A 20,258-nucleotide genomic window follows, 5' to 3' on the forward strand; every position below is an offset into this window, starting at 1 on the left:
CAAAGATTCTATTGATCTTCTAGCTCAGAGATTTTTTTTCAGCCATGTCCCACCTACTAATAATTAGCCCATCAAAGGCATTCTTTATTTTTGTTACAGTGTAATTTATATCTGGATTTCTTCTTTTTAATTTTTTATCAGGATTTCTATCTTTCTGCTTACATTGCCCATCTGCTCATGCATGCTAATTTATTCGTCAGTGCCCTTAGTATATCATAGTTGTCTTATATTCCCAGTCTGATGATTCCAATATCCCTGCCCCGTCCGGTTCTGATGCTTGTTCTGTTTCTTTGAATTGTGTTTTTTGTCTTTTGGTATGCCTTGTAATTTTTTCTTGGTAGCTGGGCACGATGCACTGGGTAAAAGGAAATGTTGTAAATAGGCCTTTAGGAACATCATGATGAGGTGTGGGGAGAGAGGAAATGTTCTATTGTCCTTTGTTTAGGTCTATCTTTTGGTGAGCCCATGCCTCTGGACTGTGAACTTCACAGTGTTTCTCAGATTTTTCTCCCACATTAGATGTGACAGACTAGGCTGGACTTGAGTATTTTCCCATCTCCAGGTCAGTTAGGCTTTGCTAATACCCCATCAGGTTAGGCTCTAGTTAACTAGCTTCCCCTGAGGGCAGGCCATGTTGAGAAGAACAGAATGCTCAGACGTATTTTTAAATGGTTCTTCACCCCCCACCCCCTCACCCCCCTCTCCCAAGTTGGAATCTGGAGATTTTTCTCTGATATTTATCATAGGAACATGGATGAACTCCTGGAGGTAAATCTCACAATATCTGGGGGCCCCTGTGACTTCGGTCTCCTGGAGTTTTTAACTCTCAGATTTGTCCACAATGAGCCTCCAGCAATTCAGTTACCATTCAGTTTCTCCTACCTGGCACTGGTTCATGTGGCTCTCATTTCTGGTGAGTCTCTGCTCTGCTGAGCAGTGACCCAGTATTCACCTATCATTCACTCCAATCCTGTGTCTTCCCTATTCTTATGGATCCAGGGAGACTTGCTGATTTTTCAATCTGTTCATGTTTTTATTTGCTGTTAAGAGGGAGTGGGTACTTCCAACCTCTTTACATGGAGAGCCAGGAACTAGAAATTTCCCAAGGGAATTAATATAGCAAGGAACATAAATCAAGCATCCAAACAGGAAGATAGCTAAAACCACACCTTAGGTGAACTATTCCGGGTGTGTTTGTAACGTCAGATCAGTAGGTTATCTGAACTGCATTAACCAGTTGGTGTCTTTCAGGGAAAGACAAAGATAGTCAAAAATTCAGGATTCTGATCTAAGATAAGTCTAAGATTAGAATTAAGTCTATGCATTTAATTACAATTCCACATTTAATCAGTGCTAAGGCATCAATGGGTTTCTAATAAAATTCTTTTATTTTTTTGTTTTAATTTCTAATGAGTCAAGAGATTAAATCATGATTCAGTGACACTGGGATATATATGTTGTATAATAATATATTATTATTATTAATGGTATGGTAAGTTATCACATCTAGTACTCAATATTGCTCACATTGAATTTCAGGCCAATGATGTTAAAACCCTTACTGCACACAGAGATAAGGACTTTTTCTATGTGACAGTTGAACATCTTTAGGAGGCAGAGCAAGAAAAGGAAAGAAAAGGGTAGCATACTTAGTGAAGAAAATAAATTGAATATAAAATACTTCAGGACACAGGGACAAATTGGAAACTTCTAAATTCTTAACTGAGCCTGTTTTTCCTTCATGATCTACCCCAGCACTACAAGTTCAGCTCTTGTGATCAAGCCCTCTTTCCCATACTGTCTCTTATTCCATTTGTCTTTTTTTTGACATATAACATTATATCAGTTCCAGATTTACAGAATGATGATTCAGTGTATGCATATATTGTAAAATGATCACCACAGTAGTCTACTTAGCATCCATCACCACATATAGTTGTAATTTTTTTTCTCGTGATAAGAACTTTTAAGTTGTACTCTCTTGGAAACTTTCAAATATGCAACACAGTATTATTACCCATCGTGATGCTGTACATTACATCCCATTTGTCTTTAGTTTCTGTATAGAAAAATAAGCTTTAATACATAATAGCCTAATATGCTTGCCCACAGCAAAAGAGGATTTTAATTTAAAGACAATTCTAAGGCAACCATTAGTAAGAGAATGATTTCAATCATGTTGTCTTCAAAACAAATACACAGCACTACAAAATAAGCTGTCTTTATATCACACATACTACTGCGAGAAAAGCTGCCATTGGATGACTATCATTTAAAGGCCGTATTCTTTGCTCAAATGAAAGAAAATGAAATAATTTGGAGTTTGAAAGAACAAGAGATAATTTGACAATAAAATTTAGAATTGAGTTTGTTCTGAAATGTCCTTATCACACTTGAGAATAATCCTCTCTATCCACTTGAGGTAAAAGCTTCCTTCCACACAAAGAAAAGAAATGGATTTTAAATAAGAGGATTTTCAGACTCTGCTATATCCTATTCTTAGAGAGAGCTAAGCAACTACATCCGCACTACAGATTTGGTTAGTTCAAACCAAAGTACATAAAAAGAGAACAGATAATCAAACAACTTAAATAGACTTCTTAAATAGAAGCAGCACATTTGTATAGCTAATTTATTAAAAATAAACATACAATAAAAACAACCGGTAAATGACACATACATTGCTCCTTCAAAACCACACTCATAAAAATAAAACGAAAGAAAAATCTGGATTCACTTGAATCCAGATTTCCTTAATCCAGTGGCCCTTGACTTTATAAAACTTTTATTTCAGAGTGACTTTATCTTTCCAGATCTATAGACTTTAAGTCACAAAGCCATAGGTTTAGATTAAACAGGTCCTCAAACATTGTATGTTTAACGCAAATAGAGGTAATGTCATATCTCAGTGCTTTAGACACTACTATTGCATTAAACATATGCAACCAAAAAACAATGAGCTTCTTCTATGTGCAAATCACTTCTGCAATTTCAATGCAGAAATTGTCTTGGTTTAAATTAGTTTTATTTTTACACTCAAAAAGTTATACGCATAACTAAATATAATCCAAAACTAAACAAACAAGTGCTGTCATAAAACCATCCATTATTATGGAAGGACAGAGGAAGGGAAGTCATTTAAAATACAATTTTTAAACTAAATTAAGCATTTTTCTATGTCTTAGTCCAGTTTTCTTTTGCAATTATATAAATTCTAAGTGTGAACTATTTCATGGATACCTCTCAATACTTAATAGTACTAGGAATGGCCAATTTATCTTTAAAACAACACTAGGGACCTAGAGCATCACTCATTTGAGCCTCCCTAGTGCAATTTCTTCTACCAGATCTTACTATTGATTAATCTCTTCAGTGTTTGAAAGTTTAGCTGAGAATATATCATGATTAATCCTAGTAGACAAATCTCAGAAAAGATTTCATAAATAAAATGCTTATATATACTTATGAAAATGTGTTATGGACTTCCATTTTAGAAATGGACACTATAAAGTAACAAATTAGCCTTTTCTTTTCTGGAAAAAGAACAGCCATTTTTATTTATAATTATAAGAAAACCTGTCTTTTTTGGAGCCCTAGGGGTCCTATATGCTCATAATCAAGCATCTAAAAACCTCCAAAAAAAATTTTTTTTTTTGGACCCAAGAAGGAAAATAACTCTTCTCTGTCTCTGTGTCTCCCCATGTTCTCCTGTGAATTTAATCTTTGTTGTCTCTCAAATTCTAGAAGCATTTTACTGGGAACCTCTCTTATGACATGTGTTTTTTTATTGAACATTTATTAAATACCTATAATTTGGCAGTAATGTGTTATAGACAGAAACGTCTGTCAGAGAATTTTGAAAATAGTTTTCATAGCTCCCCTTTACTAGGATGGAATAAAGCTCAGACACAGTTTAAGTAATTTACTACAGGTTACATAGACAGCAAGCAAAGACCCAACAATTTAGATACATCTAACACAACATCCTGTGCTCTTCGAAGTTCTATTTAGGAAAAAACATATATCTCCTGAGACATTTGCATATGTTGATATCAAAGAGATGAAAATCTATAAGGATCACAGCCTATATTAAGTGTCCTATCTGTAGGACAAAAGGTTCTGGAAGAGAACCTGAGGACCAGACATATGTCTTACTTGACCACTTCTCCCTAGGAAATACTTCAAAGGTAAGGGGGAACTAGAAATCAAAAATCACAGTGAGGGGAGCCTGGGTGGCTCAGTCGGTTAAACGCCTGCCTTCGGCCCAAGTCATGATCTCAGGGTCCTGGGATCGAGCCCTGCGTCAGGCTCTCCGCTCAGCAGGGAGTCAGCTTCTCCCTCTGTCTCCCCCGCCCCCATTCCTTCTCTCTCTCTCTCTCTCTGTCTCTCTCTCAAATGAATAAATAAAATCTTTTTTAAAAAATCACAGTGACGGGGCACCTGGGTGGCTCAGTTGGTTAAGCAACTGTCTACGGCTCAGGTCATGATCCTGGGGTCCTGGGATCAAATCCCAAGTCAGGCTCCCCCTGCTCAGCGGGGAGCCTTCTTCTCCCTCTCCCTCTGTTGCCTACCCCTTCGCTTGTGCTCTCTCTCTCTCAAATAAATAAATAAAATATTTTTAAAAAATAAAAAATAAAAATCACAGTGAGTAGTAAAAGGTATGTATGTGTGTTTTTGATTTAAACTTAACCCACGTGTCATTAATAAAAGCCTAGAACCATACTAAATGCTACAGATTCAGCATTGATTAAAGCAATTCTAGCCCTAAGGCTCAAACTACAAGTATGTTTACCTACGAAAGGCAGTGAATGTAGCCAATATACAGTGAGTGTTGTAGCCAATGTACCCAGAACTGGGTTTGGTATTTCAAGTTACTCAATAAATAGGTTTTGCATTCAGTTGAATTCAGTGGAATTAAATTTAATATCATAGTCTTTTCTCCACAATAGATTTAAAAAAAACACCATATTAAATATTTTATTTCTATCAAAACATCAAGACATTCCCTATTTTATTATGATGGTAGAAAGTTATAATTTAGTTTGCCAGCTGAACACATAGCAGTTTTTACTTTCAATGCAGGAAGGAACTACATTGCTAGGTATGCTCAAAAATAAAGCAATAATAAGTAACAGAGAATTTTTTTTTTTTTTTAAAGATTTTATTTATTTATTCATGAGAGACAGAGAGGCAGAGGGAGAAGCAGACTCCCAAGGAGCAGGGAGCCCGATGCGGGACTCGATCCCAGGACCCTGAGATCATGACCTGAGCCGAAGGCAGACGCTTAACCATCTGAGCCACCCAGGCGCCCAGTAACAGAGAATTTTGTGTTTCTAATGGCAACACCTAATTCTTCCCATGCTGAATTTCATTCCATGGGTCCAATACACAAATACTTCTAGTAATGAGAATACCATTACACAAATTCCGGTTGTTTTTTTTTTCTGAGAATAATTTAATATGCTAACTTCAACATACAACTATATTCTAACATAATTACTTTCAGTGTAAAGAAACAGATCCTTACAAGACCAAAACAAGCTATAGACAATAAGGCTGGTGTTTGCTTTTTCCTTTTTTTGTTTAAATAAATGTGCACCACGATGGTTCAACAAGTAAGGCAAAAGCTATGAATATAAAAGCTGCAGGGCGCCTGGGTGGCTCAGTTGGTCAAGTGACTGCCTTCAGCTCAGGTCATGATCCCGGGGTCCTGGGATCCAGTCCTGAATGGGGCCCATTGCAGTCTGCTTCTCCCTCTGACCTTCCCGACTCTCATGCTCTCTCTCTCTCTCATTCTCTCTCTCTCAAATAAATAAATAAAATCTTAAAAAAAGAAAGCTGCAGTTTGCAATACCCCATCTAGAACCCAGGGGATGTGAGTTAGACAGAAGCAGTAGTGATTCCAATTAAACAATCAGGTAACATCATGACAAGTTGGTTTGCAGCGACAAAACTGTCCATTTAAGTTTCCTTTTTCTTAATGATCAGAGGTTTCACGTTGTCCCCAGTCTCTTCGTTGTGTTTTGTGTGAGATCCATCACAGAATGGGAACTTTTTCGACCTCCAACGACGGTAGTACACATGTTTGTCTCCCAAATCTTCCATGTCAAAAGCATGTACTATTTTGGGGTTGTCTTTCTGGATGTGAGGTTTACCATAGATGTGTTGCGATGATCTTCAACATAAAATCTTCTGTAAGCTAGATAACCAATCGCAGCTGTTCCTGCAGCAACGTTAACTGCTGAGATGCATTCCTACACTGGAAGTCAGTCTCCCGGTGCCATGGCTTACAAGGCGTGTGCACAGGACTCTCGCGAGGGGCGGAGCCAAGGTGCGAGAAACAGCCGGTGTGCACCGACCCCAGGCCGCCCTCCGTTACATAAATTCTTTCTTGTGTGTCTGAGGCTACTATCAGACAGAGGGGTAACGTGGCTAGAGAAAAATAAAACTCTTTGAAGTCAGGGAGTTGACAGTATGAGTCTCAACCGTGTCAATTACATTCTTCATGTGTCTGGGCTAATATTCTTTGGGATTGTTATTATTTTATAAATTAATTCTCAATGCTGACCTTTCTTGAGACTGGTGAAATTTGACAGAATTGACAATGAGGTGGTTTAAGACAAAAAAAGCCAATGGAAATGGAACCGGAAGAGAGGGCTCCCTGTAATGGAAATCGAGGACTCAGACACACCTTGTATCGAACACTCACCAGCATTCTAGACAATGGTGCTACATTGTCATGGGGATGTTACTGAGCTCATCCCAGTATTAACTCAGACACTGATGAAGTCCTTGGGGATAATGCATATTTACATTCCATCCTCACAGTTCACACTGAATGTATAAGAATGTATATACCCGTTTATAAGATGTAGATCTCATTGAATCAGAGTGAGAGATTGTTTTTTATACACCGAGCACCTGTTTATATGATGCCATTCATGCAGATTCTATGAATAGAACTTAGGAATAGAAACATGATTATTTCCTGTGCCTTCTTTACTTTTAAGAGGCCATAAATTCCTTTGGGGCGCCTGGGTGGCTCAGTTGGTTGGGCGGCTGCCTTCGGCTCAGGTCATGATCCTGGAGTCCCTGGATCGAGTCCCGCATCGGGCTCCCTGCTTGGCGGGGAGCCTGCTTCTCCCTCTGACCCTCCCCCCCTCATGTGCTCTCTCTCTCTCTCTCATTCTGTCTCAAATAAATAAATAAAATCTTTAAAAAAAAAAAAAAAGAGGCCATAAATTCCTTTATGGAGGATTATATTTTCAATTGAGCATTTGTTTCATTTTTCTTCTTTACTGTGTGCTGTGATATTTGAGAGCATATCTATTCATGAATGAAAGTTTCCCAAACAATCATATACCCTTTTAGCCACAGAAATGGATTTGAGTGCAAAATCCACATACACTAGATATAGTTCCCAGGATTTTTTTTTTTTTTCCTCAGTTCTCATTTTAGTCATCCCTTTGGTAACCGAATACCCATCCTTTGTTTTACTTTCTGATTAATGTAGTTGTAACACTTTTCTTGAGTAACAGATAGTGAAGCTCACAGGACATAAATGTTTTCTCTTCAGCTTTTGAAAGGTAGAAACCTGTAAGGAAATTTCTTTCCAAATACTAATATGTACTTTCCAGATGTTCTTTGTTCTATTGCTAAAAACTTACATAGCTCGATGTGTAACCATTTTCCATGTGTTCTATAATTCTTAAATGACAGCCTGTTTTAGGACTGATGTCGATCTTCATCTGACCCAGAAGGACCACAATAACTCAAAATACACTTGGTGGCTCCATGTGTCTTTGTGTAATTGTGATTTGATTAAGATGAGGATAAAGCAAATGAGCACCCTGCTGTTTAAACTCTCAGCCTCCTATCTGCTGCCCATATGGGCAATTGACCCTAAGTAACAGGCCTAATTTCCCTGGAAGTAAAGTGAACTTCAAAGAGGTATACATTTTATTTCATTATATCACTTATAAAATAAAAGGCTAATATGTGGGAATAATATTTTGTGCAATGAACAATTCTAGGTGCTTTCTAGGTAAGTGTCTCACATTTTGCACAAGATAATAATGTAAATTAGAAATCAAAATCCTGTGCATATTGTTATCCATATAAGAACACTGAAGTTCATGGAATTTAAATAATACAAGATCACATAGTATGAATGATGCGAAAGAAAGTTAGATTCAAACCTGGACCGGTGGGAAGTCAAGGCCTACAGTTTTTCCTGAACACCTCATCACTTCCCATTATCTTCCAGTGCAACTTGAAGAGAAATTTTAAAATGAAGAAATACTTTTATAAATGTTCTCATTGCAGGTGCCTGGGTGGCTCAGTCGGTTAAGTGTCTGCCTTCAGCTCATTCATCATCTCATGATCCCAGATTCCTGGGATCGAGTCCCACGTCAGGCTCCCTGCTCAGCGGGGAGTCTGCTTCTCTGCCCCTCCCCTGACTGGTGCTCTCTCTCTCTCTCTCGCTTACTCTCTCTCTCTCTCTCTCAAAAAAATAAATAAAATAAATAAAAAATGAATGTTCTCATTGCTATCACTAACACGAAGTCCAATAATGACAATATAATTAAAACCTAGGTATCTGGCTCTGTTCTCCCACTACTGTGAGCTTCTGTTCTAGTCTCTCATCCTCTAATGCTTTGATGAGCCTTGGAGACTTGGGTTGATTCAAATTGAAAGTGGAACTTAAGATTTAGTCATTATTTTTACAAGTGAGCCATAGTGTTGTCCAGTTTTAAGTCTATATAGTAAGTACACAGAGCATAGAGGACCAATGGTGGAATTAAGCTTTATGATTCTGTTCGTGGTAGGGAAATTGAACTTTTTTTTTTTATAATTTTTTTTTTAAGATTTTATTTATTTATTTAACACAGAGAGAGAAAGCACGCACAAGCAGGGGGAGCGGCAGGCAGAGGGAGAGGGAGAAGCAGGCTCCCTGCTGAGCAAGGAGCCCGATGCGGGGCTCGATCCCAGGACCCTGGGACCATGACCTGAGCCGAAGGCAGCCGCTTAACCAACTGAGCCACCCAGGCACCCCGGGAAATTGAACTTCTAAAAAAAAAAAAATGTAACCATGACTATTAATACATGACATATGCTCAAAATTAATTCAGGTGTATAAATGTTGAAAGGCTAATTTGGGCATAACATCAGGAGACACTTAAGGTGTAAGGTCCTTTATTTTAGTAACATGGGAATTGGGATCATTGCAGGAGTTCTATGTTGTCCAGGGCACCATAAGACATTCAACTTAATGAACCATCAACTGAACGTAAGTGAAACCTGACCTGAACCTGAAAAGGAGCCAGGATCAAACTGGATGAAACTGTTACATTATTTCAGGATTATTTCAGGATGAAACTGTTACATTATTTCAAAAGAGCAATCAATAGAAGAGAATTCATCTTTCAAAACCAAGGTTCAATTTTGAAACTAATCTGTTTCTAGTGATTGATAAATTAGAAATTGGAAAGGCAAAGTTCCATTTAACAGTTGGAAAAACAGTAATTTGGAAGATATTGATGACTTTTATATTTTTACAGATTAAAACCCTGAGATTTTAAGTTGTTTTATGTCGCTACCCTTAAGTAAACACCAATATGACATTTGTGAAATTCTAAGTATATCTAAAGATGGAAGTCACAAAACCAAGGTAAACATACAGGTTTTGTTCATCATTAAAAAAAAATGAAATACAGCAAGTATGCTTTTACCCATTAATAGAAAGTGGAAACACTTCAACATTGGAGAATAATAATCAGTATTTTAAAAGCACAAAAGGAGTCAATTATCATTTTTTTATAGTTTAGAGCAGTAAATTGAAGCTTATACAATATAAAACAATAACTATCCCACAGTATCAAATAAAAAATAGGCCAAATTGCATTTTAAAACTGACCTTAGGATTTAAGTGTTTTGTTGGTACTACTAGAAGAAACATAGTTTATTGTTAACCTGAATAAGATCTACTTAACTAAAGAACACTGTTTTATCTTTAATACACTTAAAAAAAGAGTCTTCTCTGTCTCAAAAAATCAGCATGTTAGATGATTTCCTCTTTTTTCTATTTTTTTTTTTTTTTAATTTTTCTGCTCCTCACTGGGCTATGGCAACAGGGCCAGGCTAAGAGTCTTTTCTCAGAAATTTAAAATTGCTAACATTCGTATTTCTAACAGTACTTCAAAATTTTATACATTTTTTTCACTGGTTACTACCAACATTTGAATGCCCTCTGCTAATGTAAATTCAAGATTCATTCATTAAAATTGTCTTTTGTTTACAAGGGACAAACAACTAATACAGGTTTAAGGAAAAAGGAAATATTTTTTCCCCAAAATTAAAAAGTCAGGGGATAGATCTAAATTGAGCCCCTTGCTGGATTCAAGACTCAATCAAGTTCATCAGAAATTTTTCTGTTCAACCTTCAGCGACATTATTTCTCTGATTTACTTTAATTTTTAAGCCTGCTCTCATTTGGTGATGGCAAGGTGGTTATACGTATACAAAGACTCACATCATTAAAGCTTACTAACACTCACGGTAAGATACAAGTCCCTTTCCAACAGTTCCAGAAAATGCCCAGAATTTAATAGCTTGCCTGGCTTAGATCATTTACTTCCTTTGAAACTAAGGCCACATGCACACTCATAGGCTGAGTGTAAGGAGGAATATTCTTTCAACACAAAATAAAGTTTATCTTAGAAGAATTAGGGGGAAATAGAGCCAAGGCAGGTACAACATAGTTTGTGCTTTTTTGTGTATCTAAAAGGATCATATAAACTTCCAAAATTTGCTTCTTGGGCATTACTGACATCTAGGTCTTCCAAAGGACCACCACTCTCCCTAAATTGAAAAATGCACACTACATAAGACTCCCGTCCAGAGCTCTCCTTACGCATGTGTTTTGCAAAGAAAACATCCATCAACTTCTACTATCTTCTCTTTCTGATATCATTTAAATTCTGGAACAGAGGAGTCAGGCCTTCAATCTATAATCCTTCTCCTCATAAGACAATGAAATTTTCTTGTCAATCTGACAGTTTTTTCCCAAGATCCTCAGTCTTCTCCCAAGTCTTCAAATCTTATCCTACCTCGCCTCAAGTCAGTAAAGGACATGATCAATTGATTCTCACCTCAACCATCAGTATTTGCTTTTCACATCTTTTTTTTTAATTAATTAACTAATTTATTTATTTATCTTTTTAAAACGAAAAGTTAGTAGATAAATCAAGAAAATGGATCTCTATCTATGGAATGCCAACCTTTAGTGAGCAGGGAGAGGAAGTACTCTGGGGGATAAGAGTATATAACATTTATTATTGCATAACAAAAACTTCTAACACTTAGTGGCTTAAAAACCAATCATATAGCATTTCTGATGTAAATATTGTTTGCTTGGACAGTTCCTCTGGTCTGGGACAAGTTCGACATATTTAAGATAGGTTTGTTCATGTGTCTATAGTCAGTTTGTAGGTAGGCTAGGAGTGACTATTCCAAAATAACCTCATTCACTGATTTGGAGACTGAATGGCTTTTGTCAGTAATGGAGTTACTAGACCACATGCCTCAACACCCAGCAGGCTAGCAAAGCTCTATCCACAGGTGGCATCACGGTTACAAAAGGGAGAATCAAGGCCTATGAGGCCTAGGCTCAGAACTGGCAGGCACTCATTTCTCCCACTTTTTATCGGCCAAAGCAATTCACAGACCAGACTCTATCCCACAATGGCTGAAAAGTCACACTGCTTGCGGATGTGGAATATAAGGGACAGAGTTGGGCCACTTTTATAAACAATTGAGCACAGTCCTCCTATTTTTTTTTTTTAGAATTTTTTTTTATTTGAGAGAGAGAAAAAGAGAGAGCGGTAGGAGGGGCAGAGGGAGAGGGAAAATCCTCAAGCAGACTCCCTGCTAAGCACAGAGCCCCACACGGGGTTCCATCCCAGGACCCTGAGATCATGACCTGAGCCGAAATCAAGAGTCAGCGGCTTAACTGATTGAGGCACCCAGGCGCCCCAAGCACAGTCCTCCTTCTTAACCAGCTGACACTTTCGACATTCTTCCTTGAGATTTTTTTTTTTAGCCAAATCCAAAGTACATGAGATCTGCTTTCTATCTTTCTAGTTACTGTATGCAATTGCTTTGACAATTATTTTATTTTATTTTTTTATTTTTTTAAAGATATTATTTATTTATTTGACAGAGAGATAGAGAGAGAACACAAGTAGGCAGAGTGGCAGGCAGAGGGAGAGGGAGAAGCAGGCTCTCCACCGAGCAGGGAGCCGGACGTGGGGCTCAATCCCAAGACCCCGGGATCATGACCTGAGCCAAAGGCAGACGCTTAACCGACTGAGCCATCCAGGCGCCCCTTGACAATTATTTTATAACTATATAATATAAGTTATCATTTTCCTAGCCTCCAAGAACAATTTCTTCACTGTGTTTCAAACTTTGCTAAAAATTTCTTCTCCATTTTTCCAGCCTCAACTGGCTTCTCAGTTCAAGGTTTTTATTATTTCAATTACCCATTTCAGGAATCAATTTCTATATCAGTTATCTATTGTTGTGTAGACTATACCAAAAATAGTAACTTAAAAATATTTATATTACTTATAAATATTTTTTGCTCACATGTTTTTGCATCACATGGTTGTACTAATATGGGTTAAGCTCTGCTAGTCTCAGCTGGGATCTGTCATGTGCTGTGGTCACATGGCAGGTTGGCTGGGGACTGGTTGTCCAAGAAAAGCCACTTTCACATGTCTGTTGATTGGCTGGCTGGTAGTGGAGGCAATGGTGGTGATGGTGTCATATGAGTAATGTCCTGCAGAGCCTATTCATATGGTGGTAGCAGAGTTCCAAGAAAAACAGTCAAAGCACAAGTCTTTTGAAGCTGAGGCTCCAGACAGGTACACCTTCAGTGCTGCCACATTCTATCAATAAAAGGAAGTGGCAATGTCAGATCAGATTCAAGGGGGAGCCGATTATACTTCACCTTTTGGTGAGAAGAACTGCGAAGTCATTATTCAAAGGGTGCAGACTTAGGTGTGAAGAGTCAGGCCTATTTTTGTAAGCTGACTATTGTTAAGATTACCAACATTTGTAACTTGAGTTGCCATAAACATTTATTTTATAGCTGTTTCTTTTTTGTTGTTATTTTGCGGGTGTTTTGGTTTTTTGTTTTGTTTTTTTGTATTTGAGTATAGTTGACATGATGTTACATTAGTTTCAGGTCTACAACATAGTGATTCAAGTTCTCCATACATTATGTTCACGCTACCATCTGTCACCGTACAACACTGTTAAAGTATCACTGATTATATTCCATATGCTGTCCCTTTTATTCCAGTGACTTATTCATTCAATAACTGGAAGCACTGTCTCTTTTAATGAATTATTCCTTAAAACATTTTGTAGTTTATGCTCAACTTGTCATTTAGGACTTGAGAGTAAAACCTAATGTGTTTTAAGTATTCTAAATTTTGTCATGAAGTTAAAATTAAAAGTAGGTACTCAAGAACAATATTCAAAGTGTGAACTCAAAATACAATTATTAAGAGTGATAATCTAAAAAATATTTTTTATCTTCTATTTTTGGTGACCTTGAAGAAGTCAGAAAAATCATAATTCTATTATTTGTTCAAAATATATGATGTAGTGAAATTAAGGATAATCAGTATTTATCTTCAGAACTAACAAATTATCATGATCATTATTGGAACAAATTGATCATGGTTAGAAATGAATAGTCCAGATCTAGGAAACATACCCTTTATTTTGTATTTTATTGTTGGACCAGAGAGGAAAGCTAGTGGGTCCTTGCTCTGTCAGTTACTCTAGGACATATTTGGTCCTGTGGCAAAATGAGTAGTGAGAGCTTTGGTCAGCTTCAGAGTCCCCCCATCCTGGCACCAAGATTTTTATCTGTGGTCTACCCAAGATAGAATATGGCATTGGAGAGTTTCTTTTTTTAGCTACAGGAAGATACAATGCAAACCCCTGACTCTGGCAGACAGCTTTGTTTCAGATAATTGGTCTTCTCTGCTGTCCTCAGAAGGTTGTACATCAATACCTCTGAAAAAAATAAAGTAAAAAAGCCTTCTCTCAGATTGTGCAATGAGGCAGGAATGAAATTTAGTAGATCATAGAGGAGTCATGTGGGAAGGGATAGAGGAAAGCAGCCTTCTGTCCCTGGTCAGGAATAGAGGGGCCTGGAAAACTGCAAGTTTCCCAGCAGGGACAACATGTGAAAAAAGAACTAGAATAAATCATCAATGTGTGTGCATTTCTTGAGTCTTAAAATTTCTTGGGAGGGAATCCCAAAAGAAGAGTAGATTTGCTGGGGATGCAAAATTATATCACATATATTTTAAAGATTAAAAGAGTAGTGACCTTTTTTTTTTAATAGATCCCAAGCAGGTGAAACGGGTCATATCAGTAAAAATAGATAATGGAATATTTAACACTAAAGTCATTTCCTTGTATGCAATGCTCTCATTCCTAAATGGGAATGCCAAGTGGAGGAAGGATGAAGTAAACACAATAGTCTATAGATAGTGCAAGACAAGATACAAACACTTAAACGGCTGAGAATACTTTGAAATGTGAAAACTTTACCTCATGCTGTTGTACTTATTTAATAAAATAATTGGCATGTAACATTTTTAAAAAATAATCCATAATTTGCTATTAACTGAAACACCAAGATGAATTCAAAGTAAGCACCCTTCCCATAAGGACACATAATGCCAGAGTGAGCATCCTGCTGTAGGGCTGGACATCCCAACACAATTTGCTTTCCCTGCCCACAGCAGAATTCGGTCTGAAAAACGTTGTTGGCCAAGATTGCTTACACTGTAAAAATTGAGCAAGAAAATAGAGTTAAACTTTGTGGGCAACAATTATTCTTGCTGTCAGCAGGAGCAAAATTTACCACCAAAGGAAAATCTGAAGAGTCAAATGTACTGTCATGTAGAAGTCAAACAGCCCTCCTGAGTTTTTCTCAGATTCCTAATAAAAGTCTTTGGCAAGAACTGCCATAGCTTACAGTTTAATGAATGTAGGTGAAAACAGATCCAAGTAGCAGCTTTTTGTGGGAATGGAGTATTACTATTCTTTATAGAAATCCAGCTTGGAGGAGCCGTGAGGAGTCATCTACTCCTGAGCTATACTTCTGGGATATCTGCTCCCTTTCATAGACATTTTGAGAGGAGACATGGCATCCTACTGACTCCTGATACCTGTGTGTGTGTGTGTGTGTGTGTGTGTGTATGACCTGTAACTTATACGCAGGCCATTTATCTTCTGGCTCACCTATTAATGAGGGGACTACCTTCCTCTTGAGAGAAATTCCTCACTAGGCACATATTGGTATATTCAGTCTTTCTTCTCAATTTCTACATCCTTAGTAGCTGCCCCACAGGGAACCAGGAAGATGTAAGGAGGAACAGTTACTGATCAACAACCAAGCCAGCTTATTAGCAATGCTTACGGCAGGAGATGTCCTTGCGGTTCTGGCTGTGCACTTTCTACCTCAAGATGGCCACCTGGCAATATGCTCATTAGCTTTGCATCCTCACTCATCCTGTAATTCTCACTTTCAGAAGTCAGAAACTGTCCTCTATGTTTTTAAGCAGTGAATGCCACAGATTATCTGGGATATCCGTTATGCCTTTCAAAAAGCATGAAGATTGTGCTTTCTATACAAAAGTGTGTCGATTCTCATGTTAAGAAGAGGTATTTGCCTTATTTCCCTGAAACTGGAGATTTTGCTGGCATGCCATTTCTTTCTAGTTTAATTTTGCACTTTGCACTTTACGATCAGGCGCAGCAAACACAGAGATCATTGGGCACAGGCTACACTCAAATTAAAATCTGTTATTATTCAGGGCACATCAGTGGCGTTCATCTGGAGACTATCCCATATACATTTTCAAAGCTTTGGCATTTGCTAAAGAAGACTTCAGTCAGAGGGGCAGGAAGCCGGCACTACAGAAAGCCCCAGATGAAGAAGCATCTGTAATAGAAGAGAGGGACTAACAGGCACTAAGTGAGGGGGCTGGGGATGGCAGGAGCCTCTGCATCCGCTGTGAGAGGCAAGACTCCAAGGGACTGTCAAAGACAGATAAGCACACATGCATGGAATTCAATTTGTGCTGGCCCAGAAGTCAGCGGGTGCAGTGAATGACACCCCCCAAGAGCCTCCTTGAATAGTTTGGAAATTAAACCTCCCTTTCAGACCCTCTGGTAAATAGCAGGCAGGGCAGCTCTGCTACGGAAAAGAGGAGGAAGAACAGAAAGTGTGGGATCTCAAGGGAAACTTCTATTTGGGGCATAAAAAGTGCATTCAGTATATGAAGTCAAGACACTGAATTATAAGCACTAGAGAACCTGTCTTGGGCGAAGGTGATGTCATCAATGCTCTAGTTACCAGTTTGGGAAACCATGAAGCAACACTCTCCGAGGGAGCAGGCAAGTGCCTATTTAGATAAAGGAAGTCTGAAGGATTAGAAATGCACAAATGCTCTGAGTACTCTAGTTTCCTGCCAGTAAAATATTCCTCCTCCCATTTTCTCCCCACCCCACCCCACAACCAGCCTTCCTGCCAGGAACAGGAAATAGTTGCATTTTGGGCACTGAGAATGCTCCCACTGTACTCCCTCACTGATGCATACATAGAATATTAAAGACAGGACAAATTATAGCAATTATACAGCTTTCTACCCCAAAGGAATTTATGTTCTTCTTAGGATGACAATATGTGCATAGTACAATGAGACTCATCTCTGAATCCTCCCTCCTGAACCAGTTTCTTGTCCCACCAGGCTGGACTAATTGAGGCTCCTAGCCAAGCCATGCCCTCTATCTGTCACTGTTCTTTCCTCTGCCTGAACTTTCCCTTCTCTCCCCACTGTCTCTAACCAACCCATACTCCTCCTTCATTTTGAACCTTAATTCCTCCAGAGTCCTTTCATGGTTCCTTTAATTGGGATAAGATGTTCATCTTCCCCTAACCATGCAAATACTCATCTGTGTCCTGCCCCTACCATAATATCTACTGCATTATATTCTATTTCCAAGACTACCTTTCTGTAAACCATCCCCTAGATTATACATTTGGAGGCTGAATCTTGTTCACTATTACATCTTAGAAAACAGGTTTGTACCTGGGATATAGTGGGAATTCAGTAAACAATCTCTGCCTAAATGAATTAAAATTATGGTAAAGAGCTTAAAATGTTTTTATAAATTTCTTTTTCCTAGTTTGAGTAATACCAGTAGTTGACATTTTCAAATGTCCAGAGAAGTAGTAAAGACTCATACATTCCAGTTGTCATAAGAGAGGAAGAAAGGATTGTGATGCTAATAAAATGAAACAAGGTGTTTGTCAAGTTCTTCATTGTCTCTTTCCGGGATTCTTGCCCTAACCAGCAAATAGTTCTTCCTTTCATCTGCTCTCTGTCTCACACACCTGCATAATCCATCCTCCATTCTGTAGATAGAATGGTCTTCCTAAAACAGAAATCTGATCATATTACTCTCTACCTAAGATCCTTCACTGGTCACCTAACTCAAATCTATAGAAGAGATTTGAAACGACTCCATGCAGAACGTAAGTTCTTGTACTATTTGTGCCCTGCCCACCTTTTCAGCCTCTTCTGTTATCAATCCATGCCTCAAAATTTACACTCCAGAAAGGCTAGACACTTCTTGTATTGCTGTCACCTATTTACAAATAAATAAAAGTACAGTAAAGTGAAATAAAATAAAGGAAAAGAGCAGGCATAATGTTGAGTTACATCTTTACCTAAACCATAAACTCTACCACCAAAGCAAAAGTACAAGGAATTATACACCTTCTTTCCATATTCTTCTCAGTTTACAGGCAGTACTAAAGTTGATCTCTTTCTCATTTTTAAGGCTATTTGATGTTCATTTCACACTTATGTCATCTGTGTAGGATATTTTAGAAAACTTATTTCATCTGTGCAGAATTGTTAGTAAAGGAAGAAGTCAGTGTTTAGTGCTTCAGTCTCCAGTACACTAGGCATTAACCTAATTTAAAGGATGAGGAGTCTACAGCACAGTCTTTGCATATAATGAACTGAGTTAGAGTGTGCATGGCCAGAACATAGTGACCCTTCCCTATGGGCAGCACTTTGTCCTGTATGCACCTGACTGACAACCTGCATCCCACAGGGTGTGCTAGTGTACAGATCCTATTTTCACCTTGATAGCATACCTCCAGTAGAGAACATAATAAAGAGCATTGTTTTCGTGCAATTGCTAAATATTTCAATCAAAACTACACTGAAATAAAAACCTACCCAGAATCGTAATGTCTCAATACATGTTTAGAGAATTGCATACATTTTGTGACATGATGCACAATGGAAAAAGACTGGCCACTGGTAATGCAGATTTGAATCAAAGCTGTGCCTGATGTATAAATGCATTACTTTTAACTGCATTTGGTGAATATTGCCGAATAACACAGATGTGCCCCAGCTGTCCTGCTAGAGGGTTTCATCACCTTCTACATAAAAGCTATTTATTTCTAAGGGTGTCTTACTTGACTTAGGCTGCAATCATCATGACAACAACAAATATATCTTGTTAACTGAGATCCTTATATTATTTCAGTTTAAATTTGGCCATTACACTTTAAAACATACTAAATTATTAATAATTTTAAGAAATGAATACTTTTCCCATTGACATTCTGTCTTCCACTTAACATATTCAAATATCCCTTTTTAATATTATGCTATGTATACTAGAACTTATTTCAGACCCCTTTTCAACTAATTTATATGAAATGGGGATCCCCCACAAGAAGTCCAAAAGGCAGAAAATGATTTTCGTAAGTTCAAATTTAAAAATTAATTTTTTTCCTCCCTCTATAAGACAAGCTCAAATGTCAACACATCAGCATATCGTTTGCTTTACATTGAGCTGTTTGCCTGGTATTCACAAATTCAATTACTTTTCAGTAGCATCAGACAAGATTGTTACATGATTTTATTCTGCAACTCTGAATTTCCTTTCTGCTGCTTTTTGCTTTGCTTGCTTAAAAAAAAATAATCTGCCATTTTTTGGTGATCTATCAGCAGGTTTCATCCTCATCATGGGTGAAACAAATACTCATCCAAGAGGTAAAGAGCAGTCTTGTTTCACACTTTGAATCTAGTTAAGATGAGATACTCCTGTGTAGTTATTTTCATGCCAAGGATAAGCTTTAGTTTATGACAGATATGAAACACAATTACCCACTTTACAGTTTATTTTTACCAAGAACCTGAATCTAGATTTTCTTAAAAATTAAAACTTCTTAACCTTCAACTCCACCCCCTACCGCACTTTGCATCATATTTTTATACTTGTTATATTCACAGAATGCATATATGTAAAAATCACCTTTTCTCCTATTTTCAAAGAAAAGATACCTAGGTCATTGCTTCAATTTGAAAGTGAATTTTGCATCCATTGCTTGCCATTGGTCACAAAGCAAACATAATGAGAGGAGAGAATGGGGATAGATTAATTCAAGGCACATTTAGAATAGCAACTCATCAGTATTTGAGATGTCTCACAGTTATGTCTATGTATTGGTCAGTGTTCTCCAGAAAAACAGAAGCAAACCCCTTACCTATGAGACTTATTAGCTTACCTGATGATTAAGGCTGAGAAGTCCTACAATCTGCCCTCTGCCCTCAGGAAAGCTGGTGGTATACTTCATTTAGAGTCCAAAAGCCTAAGAAACAGGAAGCCAGATGTCCAAGGGTAAGAAAAGATGCATGTCCCAGCTCAGACAGAAAGCAAATCTGCCCTTCCTCCACCTTTTTTTTTTTTTTTTTCCTACTCGGGACCTCAAAAGATTGGGTGATGCCCATCTGCATTGGTGAGAACAATCTTCTTTTCTTAGTCAACCTACTTAAATGTTAATCTCCTCCAGAAACACCCACACAAATGTACTTAGAGGTAAAGTGTTACCAGCTATCGGGCCAGTATATCCATTAGCCCAATCAGGTCAACACATAAAATTAACCATCACAGTGTACCTTTGTAGGTTTTTCCTACAATTGAAGTTATTATTATTTCAGAAATGCATACGTTGAAAATCTTCAAACAAATGAATGCCGATGGGAAATGAAGAGACTTGACAACATCATTTCTAAACTATCTCTCTTAACACCCCCGGGAACATGAGCCACGTATACTGGGCCACTCTATGACATTAG

The 20,258-nt window shown here is 37.8% G+C and overlaps 1 long non-coding RNA gene and 1 pseudogene across 2 annotated transcripts in view; both read right to left on the bottom strand.

The window, feature by feature from the left end:
- Positions 1 to 19,998, bottom strand: part of LOC144381281 (uncharacterized) — a 476,574-nt gene extending 456,576 nt beyond the window's left edge. For both annotated transcript variants that reach the window (XR_013446185.1, XR_013446184.1), the window contains exon 1: positions 19,688 to 19,998. This is a non-coding gene — a long non-coding RNA (uncharacterized LOC144381281). The remainder of the gene's footprint in view (positions 1 to 19,687) is intronic.
- Positions 5,962 to 9,350, bottom strand: LOC144381232 (CDGSH iron-sulfur domain-containing protein 1-like; annotated as a pseudogene).
- Positions 19,999 to 20,258: the final 260 nt, after the last annotated feature.

This window comes from Halichoerus grypus, chromosome 3 (genome assembly GCF_964656455.1).
Source record: "Halichoerus grypus chromosome 3, mHalGry1.hap1.1, whole genome shotgun sequence".
NCBI lineage: Eukaryota > Metazoa > Chordata > Mammalia > Carnivora > Phocidae > Halichoerus > Halichoerus grypus.